This window comes from Eschrichtius robustus, chromosome 10 (genome assembly GCF_028021215.1).
Source record: "Eschrichtius robustus isolate mEscRob2 chromosome 10, mEscRob2.pri, whole genome shotgun sequence".
Taxonomy (NCBI): domain Eukaryota; kingdom Metazoa; phylum Chordata; class Mammalia; order Artiodactyla; family Eschrichtiidae; genus Eschrichtius; species Eschrichtius robustus.
Window position 1 is genome coordinate 99,258,721 of NC_090833.1, and position 9,155 is coordinate 99,267,875.

A 9,155-nucleotide genomic window follows, 5' to 3' on the forward strand; every position below is an offset into this window, starting at 1 on the left:
ACTTTAAGTATATCATTTCACTGCCTTCTGGTCTACAGAGTTTCTGCTGAAAAATCAGCTGATAGCCTTATGGGAGTTCCCTTATGCGTTATATGTTGCTTATCCTTTGCTGCTTTTAATATTCTCTCCTTATCTTTAATTTTTATCATTTTGATTACAACATGTCTTAGTGTGTTCCTCTGTGGGGTAATCCTGTATAGGACTCTCTGTGGTTCCTGGACTTGGGTGACTGTTTCCTTTCCCAGGTTAGGGAAATTTTCAGCTATTATCGCTTCAAATATTTTCTCAGATCCTTTCCCTCTCTTTTCTCCTTCTGGAACCCTTATAATGCGAATATTAGTGTGTTTCATGTTGTCCCAGAGGTCTTTTAAACTGTCCTGATTTCTTTTCATTCTTTTCCCTTTTTCTCTTTGGTAGCACTGATTTCCCTAATCTACCGTTGATTCCTTCTAGTGTATTTTTCATTTCAGTTATTGTATTCTTCAATTCTGTTTGGTTGTTCTTTATATTTTCTAATTCTTTGTTAAAAACTTCTAATTTCTTGCTCTGTAAATCCATTCTCCTCCTAATTTCTTTGATCTGCTTTATGATCATTATTCTGAACTCCTTGTCAAGTAGATTGCCTATCTCCACATCACTTAGTTCTTCTTCTGGAGTTTTATCTTGTTCTTTTGTCTGAAACATGTTCTACTGTTGCCTCATTTTATCTAAATTTCTATGTATTTTTATGTGTGATAAGTTAGTTATATTTCTTGACCTTGGATAAGTGGTTCTCTGTAGGAGATGTCCTCTTTGTCCCAGCAGTGCACCCTCCACTTGTCACCCAAGGGCTAGGGGCCAACTGATCCCAGGGTAGTATCTGGCCTGAGTTTGCTGACTTTGTCTGCAGGCTGTGGGACTGAAGTTTTCTTGCTTCTGGTGCCTGCCCATTGGTGGGTGGAGCTGCGTCTTGGTCCTCTGGTGGGCAGGACCATGTCTTGGGGCATGTCTAGAGGCAGCTGTGGGCTCAGGTAGTCTTTAGGCAGCCTGTCTGCTGAGGGATGGGGCTGCTTTCTCACCCAAGTTGTTGTTTGGCATGAGGTATCCCTGCACTGGAGCATACAGGCTGTTGGGTGGGGCCATGTCTTGGTGCTAAGATGTCAGCCTCCAAGAGAATTCATGCAGATAAATCCTCCCTGATATGCTGTTACCAGTGTCCATATCCCCAGGGTGAGTCACAGCCACACTCCACCTCCCCAGGAGACCCTCCAGGACCAGTGGGTAAGTCTGGTCCAGGCTCCTGGCTTCAAATTACTGCTTTTGCCCTTGGTCCCAGTGCATGTGAGATTTTGTGTGTGCCCTTTAAGAGTGAGGTCTCTATTTCCCCCATTCCTCTGGAACTCCTTCCATCAAGCCCCAATGGTCTTCAAAGCCAAATGTTCTAGGGACTTCTCTTCCTGGTGCCAGAACTCCAACCTGGGGGCCTGATGTGGGGATCAAAACTCTCACTCCTGTGGAAGAACCTCTGTAATATCATCATTCTCCAGTTTGTGGGTCACTTACCTGGGAGTATGGTATTTGATTAAATAATGAGTCTGCTCCTCCTACCCCTTTATTGTGGGTCTTTATGTCTTTAGTTTTTGAAGGTCTTTTCTGGTAGGTTCCAGTCATTTTCATTAATGATTAATTGTTCTGCAGTTAGTTGTGATTTTGGTGCGCTCATGAGAGGAGGTGAGCTTAGGGTCCTTCTACTCCACCATCTTGGCCACTCTCCTAGAAAAAATTCTTGACTTCATGAGGTGGCCAAGCTGGAGCACGTTTGTGACTCAGGTCATCAATGGAAGCTGGACTCAGGCCACTGTGCCTCAGGACACCTGGGGAACCTGGCACAGTGCAGTGCATGGATTAGGAGGCTGTGAGCAGTGAGGCAGGAGTGTGGGGTGGTCAATGTGACAGATCTGAGCTGCAGTACTACAGGGGCTTGGCCACCAAAACTGCAGCCACAGCAGGAACCCAGAGCAGGCATGGGAGGCAGGAGTGCAGCAGTGGCAGAGGCTCAGTATCTCTATTTTTGAGCAGCCTTATTGAATTACAATTAACACAGTATAAAAATCATCCATTTAGAGTTACAATTCAATGAATTTTAGCATATTCACAGAATTGTGCAACCATTACTACAATCAATTTTAAAACATGTTTACCACCCTACAAAGAAACCTTGTGTCCATTACCAATCACCCTCCAGTCCCCTAGGCAACCACTAATCTGCTTTCTGCCTTTGTAGTTTTTCCTATTCCAGAAATTTTATATAAATGTAATCATACAATTTGTGTTCTTTGGTGACTGGCTTTTAATTACCATAATATTTTCCAGACTTAGCCTTGTTGTAGAGTATATCAGTACTTGATTTTTATTGATAAATAATTTCCATTGAATGAACATACCATATATTCTTTATTCATTTCCAATTGATAGATGTTTCAGTTATTTCTATGAATAATGTTATCTTGAACATTTGTATACAAGTTTTTGTGTAGACATGTTTTTATTACTCTTGAGTATATACCCAGGAGTGGATTGCAGGTTATATCATAACTCAATGTTTAAACTTTTGTTAAAACACCAAACTGTTTTCCAAAATGTCTGGCAATTTAAAGTTCCCAGTAACAATGTGTGAGGGTTCCAATTTCTCCACATAATCACCAACACTTATTTTTGACTGTCCTTTTTCTATAGCCATCCTACTGGGTGTGAAGTAGTATCTCACTGTGTTTTTTTTTTTTTTGTCTCCCTGATGACTAACAATTTGAGCATCTTTTCATGGGTGTATTGGTCATTTGTATTTCTTCTTTAGAGAAATGGCTATTTAAACACTTTGTCCTTTTTAAAATTAGGTTCTTTACATTTTATTATTGTTCTATAAGAATTTTTTGTACTTTCTGGATACAATTGCCTCATAAGATATAGGTATCCCCTGTTATTGAAAGTCTGCTTTATGTCACTTCACTTTTATGAAAGACCTACATTACTACCTGTTTTTTGTTAACTGAAAGAAATCTGAAAAGCATTTTCACTTTTACAAAAAAAAGGCAAAAAGTGAAAATAACATATTTCAGCATTTGTTTTGCAATGAGTCCTTACAGAGGCAGTAAACACCCTGAGCAGCGACAGTGGCACTGACAAGCTCTTTCCCGGAAACTACACTCAGCAACTCAGCATCAAGCATCTGTAGCTTTGACCTGTGTCCCTGAGCATCTGTGCTTTTTCTCACTTTACTTTGGCAACTATCACCTTGGTAGGAGGTGGAGCTGGAGATAGAGAGGTAGGACCAGAGCCAGGTGTGAGCCAGAGCTTCTCCTATGTTCAGTGGCCATCGCTGCCCCAGGGTGCAGGGTCAGTTCCCAAGTTGCTCTCAGGAGCAGAAGCCTTGAGAGTCGGCCCAAGCCAGCTCAGTTCCCTTCAAGTGTGCGCTCTCCCCACTACCAGCATCAGCTCCCTCCCCGCCAGAAGGAAGCAGTGTTGGAGCAAGAGGACTGGCATGGGCACTCAGCAAGGGACTGGGTGGGCTGTGTCAGTCTGGTCTCTGTCAGAGATCTGGACTGCTTCTGATGTGCTGCCTGTGTAAACACCAGTAATGGCTGCCCCCTCCCTGCTCAGATGCTGTTTTGGGTTTGAGCAGCCTGAGCATCTTGTGGTCAAGATCTTTCCTCAGTCATATTGCCTTTGCTCCAGTGTGTAGGTGCAACGTGAGGCAATCAGGGCTTCAGTGGTTTTATGGCTCAGGCTGGGGCATGGGCTGAGGCAGTCACAGGAAACACAGCAGCCACCTTTGCATTCTCAATCTACCCTCTCCACCCTGCTTTGGGTGTAATAAAGCATTGGCACACTCCTCATGAGCAGAGACTGGGCTTCCCATACCCCTCCTGTTAGTGCCATAGGCCCTCCAACCAGCCAAGGGGACTTGTCTTCCTTTTGTTGGATGCCAGGTCTGGGGCACCCAATATGTGGCTCAAACTGCTCACTCCCCAGGGAGGATTTCCATCCGTGTAATCTCCCTTTTCCTCTGATTCCCCTCCCTGGGGCACTAGACCTGACCTGATCACTTTTCTTCCCTTCCTATCCAATTATGTGTGGATCTTTCTTACAGCCTTGGTTGTACAAGAGACTTTCTGCAAATCTCCAGTTAGTTTTCAGTGACAATTTTCACATGTAGATATATTTTTGATGTGTTCATAGGGGGAAGTGAGTTCCAGGTCCTCCTACTCCATCATCTTGATCCGAGTTCTGTCTTGATTCATTTTAGGCATCCATTAGCAAGATGTATCTTAAGGTAATTGCTTCTTTGCTTTACACCATTTTGGCTTATTAAAAGATTTCATAGGAATGCTCTACTTTTGGATAGCAGGGAAAAACCTATATATGATTTGCAAATATTTTCTCTAATTATATAAGCTATCTTTTCACTTTCCTGATGGTATTATTTGCATGCAGCTCAAATATTTTCAATTTTGATAAAGTTTAATTTATCTATGTTTTCTTTTAATGATGTGCTTTTCCTGTCATATATTACATGACCCTAGATTAGTAAGATTTGCAGCTAAGTTTTCTTCTAAGAGTTTACAGGTTTAGCTTCTTCATATAGGTATTGGATCTATTTTCAGTAAATTTTTGCATATGGTATGAGAGAAGAGTCCCAAATATTTTTTATTGTTTGGTGTTTTTTTTTTTTTTTTTTTTGATGTAGATATGCAGCTGTTCCAGCACCACGAGTTCAGAATACTATTCTTTCCTCATTGAATTTTCTTAGCACTCTTGTCAAAAATCAATTACCTGTAAAAGTAAATGCTTATTTCTAGACTCTCAATTCTATTTTATTGATGTATATATCTATTCTTTTGCAAGTAGTACACAGTTTTCATTACTGTAGCTTTGTAGTAAATTTTAAAATTGGGAAACATGAATCTTCTAACTTTTTCAAATTTGTTTTGGTTATTATGGGCACCTAGAATTTCCATGTTAATGTCATGATAAGCTCATAAATTTCTGCCAAAAAAAATTAGCTGACTGGGATTTTTATAGGTTTTATGAGGAACCTATAGATAAATTTGGGGAATATTACTACCTTAACAGTATTAAATATTTCAATCCATGAACATAGGATATCTTTCCATTTAGTTAATCATCTTTAATTTCTTTCAACAATGTATAGTTTTCAGTGTATAAGTGTATAAGTCTTGTTGTTCTCTTTTAAGTTGAATCCTAAGTATTTTGTTCTTTTTGATGAAGTTGTAAATTATTGTATTATTGTTTTCTTAACTTTATTTTCAGATATTTCACTAAAAGCATACAGAAATGCAATTGATTTTTGTAAGTTAATTTCACCCTTCAACCTTGATAAACTCATTTATGAGTTCTAATAGTTTTTAAGTGGAATCCTTAAAATTCTCTACTTTCAAGATCATGTTATGTACAATTGGAGATAATTTTGCTTCTTCTTTTCCAATCTGGATGTGTTTTTTTTTTTTTTTTCTTGACTCATTTTCCAGAATAGAACCCCTAGTATAATAGAACTGGCAGGAGCACACATCTTTGTCATGTTCTTCACATTAAAGGGAAGTATTTAATCACTCACCAATAAGTATGATGTTGACTGTGAGTTTTTCATGATAAAGGATACCATTTATTATGTTGAAGATAATTTTGTTGAGAGTTTTTACCTTGAAACGATATTTTTGTCAGACTTTGCAATATGAGATGTTCAAGTGGTTATTTTCCTTTATTTAACTACTATAATGCATTGCATTGATTGTTTTTAATTTCAATTGTTATAAAATAAAATTTATAATATTAAACATTTTTAAGTGAACAGTTCAATAGTGTTAAATATGTATACATCGTGTATAACCAATCTCCATAACTTTTTATCTTGCAAAACTGAAACTTCATATTCATCATATAGTAACTCCTAATTTTCCCCTCCCCACAACCTCCAGAAACCACCATTTTACTATCCATTTCTATGACTCTGATACTATAGATACCTCATATAAGTGGAATTATACAGTATTTGTCTTTGTGACTGGCTTATTTTACTTAACATAACATTCTCAAGGATCATTCATGTTGTAGAACATCAGAATTTCCTTCTCTTTTAAAACTGAATAATATTTCATTGTATGTATATGTTACATTTTGTTTACCCATTCAGTCATCAATGGATGTTTGCAGTGCTTCCACCTCTTGACTATTGTGAATAATGCTTCAAAGAGCATGAGTGTACAAACATCTCTTTGGGACCCTTCTTTCAATTATGTTGGATATAATCCCAGAAGTAGGAATGCTGGATCATATAGTAATTTTATTTTTAATTTTTTGAGGAACAACCATACTATTTTCCAAAGTGGCTGTGCCATTATACATTCTCATCAACAGTGCACAGTGTTCCAATTTCTCCACATCCTCATCAACACTCTGTGTTTTTGTTTTGTTTTGTTTTGTTTTATATAGCAGCCATCCTAATTGGTGGGAGGTGATATCTTATTTTGGTTTATATTTGTATTTCCCTAATAATTACTAATGATGATGAGTTGTATTACATTGATTGATTTTCATATGTAAAACTGCCCTTGTATTCTAGGAATTAATCCCAGTTGGTCATAGTGTATAATTTGTTTTATATGTTATTGAAATCTCTTTGCTAGTATTTTGTTGAGATTTTTTTCCATCAATATTCATCAAGGATATTTGTCTATAGCTTTCCTTTCTTGTAAAATATTTTTTGGATTGTGACATCAGGGTGATGATGGCTTTGTACAATGAGTTTGGAAGTGTTCCCTCCTATTTATTTATTTATTTATTTATTTATTTATTTATTTAGGAAGAATTTGAGGAGGATTGGTGTTATTTCTTTAAATGTTTGGTAGACTTCTCTAGTGAAGCCAGTGTAGCCTTGTTATTTTCCTTTGGGGGGAGGCTTTTGATTACTGATTCAATCCTTTTACTAGTTCTAAGTCTGTTCAGATTTTCTATTTCTTAATGATTCAGTTTTGATACACTGTGTGTTTCTAGGAATTTATCCATTTCATATGGGCTATTCAATTTGTTGGTGTACAGTTGTTCATTGTATTCTCTTTTTCTTAAGATTTTTTTGATGTGGACCATTTTTGAAGTCTTCATTGAATTTGTTACAATACTGCTTCTGTCTTATGTTTTGGTTTTTTTGGCTGTGAAGCATGTGGGATCTTAGCTCCCCAACCAGGCATCGAACCCTCACCCTCTGCATTGGAAGGCAAAGTCTTAACCACTGGACCACCAGGAAAGTCCCTGTATTCTCTTATAATCCATTTTTTCTGTAAAATCAGTTGTAATGTGCCCTTTTTATTTTTTTTATTTTAGTTACTTGAGTCTTTTTTCTTAATCTATCTAAAGATATGTCAATTTTGATTATCTTTTCATTGATTTTTAAATTGCTTTTCTATTCTCTATCTTACTTGTCTCTGCTCTAATCTTTATTGCCTTATTTCTTTTGCTGGATTTGGTTAAATTTGTTCATTTTTTCATCTTTCTTAAGGTGTAAATTTAGCTTGTTGACTTGATGCTTTTCTTTTTAAAAAATATGTTTATAGCTATAAATTTTCCTCTTAGTACTACTTTCACAATGCCCCAAAAGTTTTGGTATGTTGTGTTTCATTTTCATTTGTCTCAGGATATTTTCCAATAAACCTGTAATTTCTTCTTTGATCCAGTGTCTATTTAAGTGTATGTTGTTTAATTTCCATATATTTGGGGGTTAACTCATTTTCTTTCTGCTACTGATTTCTACTTTCATTACTTTGAGATCAGAAATGATACTTCATATGATTTTGAACTTTAAAACTTATTTAGACTTATTCTGTGACCTAAAATATGATCTATCATGAAGAAAGTTCCAGTTGCACTTGAGAAAAATGTGTGTTCTGCTTTTGTTGAATGGAGTGTCCTGTACATGTCTGTTATATTCAATTGGTCTGTCATGTTTTTATGTCCTTATTTCCTTATTGATATCATCCCTAGTTGTTTTATACATTATTGAAAGTAGGGTATTTAGTCCTTTACTATTACAGTAGAGCTGTATATCTGTTCCTTCAAGTCGATGTTTGCTTCATATATTTCAGAGCTTTGATGTTTGGTGCATATATGTTTATAATTGCTATATCTGCTTGGTGAATTGATTATTCTACCATTATATAATGCTTTTTAAACAAGTTTTATCCATTCAGCCAAATTATGTCTTAAAAATATGGAAAGCTTCACAAATATAAAAAAATCTTGTGCAGGGGCTATGATAATTATTTCTGTATCATTTCAATTTTAGTTTATGTGTTGCTGAAGCAAACACTCTGTTCAGATATTTTGCCCAATTTTTAATAAGGTTGTTTATTTTCTTCTCGCTAAGTTCTGTGTATGTTGAATATAAGTCCTTTATCAGTTATGTGTTTTGCAAGCAGTTCTTCCCAGTCTCTTGCTTGTCTTTTTGTTCTCCTAGTAATGACTTTTGCAGAGCAGATGTTTTAAATTTTAATGAAGTCTAACACCAATTTTTTTTCTTTCCTGGATTATATGCTTGATGATGAGTTTTATATACAATACCAAAAACAAGATCACTTATATTTTTATCTATGTTATCTTCTAAAAGACCTATAGTTTTCTATTTTACATTTAGGTCTATGATCTATTTTGAGTTAATTTTGTAAGAAGCATATGATCAGTGACTAGATTCTATTTTTTGTTTGATTATCTGTGAATGTTCACTTCTCTAGCACCATTTGTTGAAAAGTCTATTCTTTCTCCATTGCATTGCCTTTGCCCCTTTGTCAAAGAACAATTGACTATATGTGTGGTTCTATTTCTGGTCTCTCTTTTATTCTATTTATGTATTTGTTTATATTATTTCACCAATGTTTCAATGTTTTGACAATCATAGCTTTATAGTATGTATTGAAGTTTGGTAGTGTTAGTCCTCAGACATTGTTCTTCTTCAATATTGTGTTGGATATTGTGTCTTCTGCCTTTTCCACATAAATTTTAGGTTTATTTTTTTGGTATCAGGAAAATAACTTGCCATAATTTTTATTTGCAATTCTTGTAGTCTGTAGACAAAGTTGTCAAGAACTAATATCATAACAATATTGAGTCTT

General features: G+C 36.1%; 1 non-coding gene across 1 annotated transcript; it reads right to left on the minus strand.

The window, feature by feature from the left end:
• Positions 1-8,251: 8,251 nt before the first annotated feature.
• Positions 8,252-8,356, minus strand: LOC137771035 (U6 spliceosomal RNA). Its single transcript, XR_011075260.1, has one exon. It is a non-coding gene; the product is annotated as a U6 spliceosomal RNA (small nuclear RNA).
• Positions 8,357-9,155: the final 799 nt, after the last annotated feature.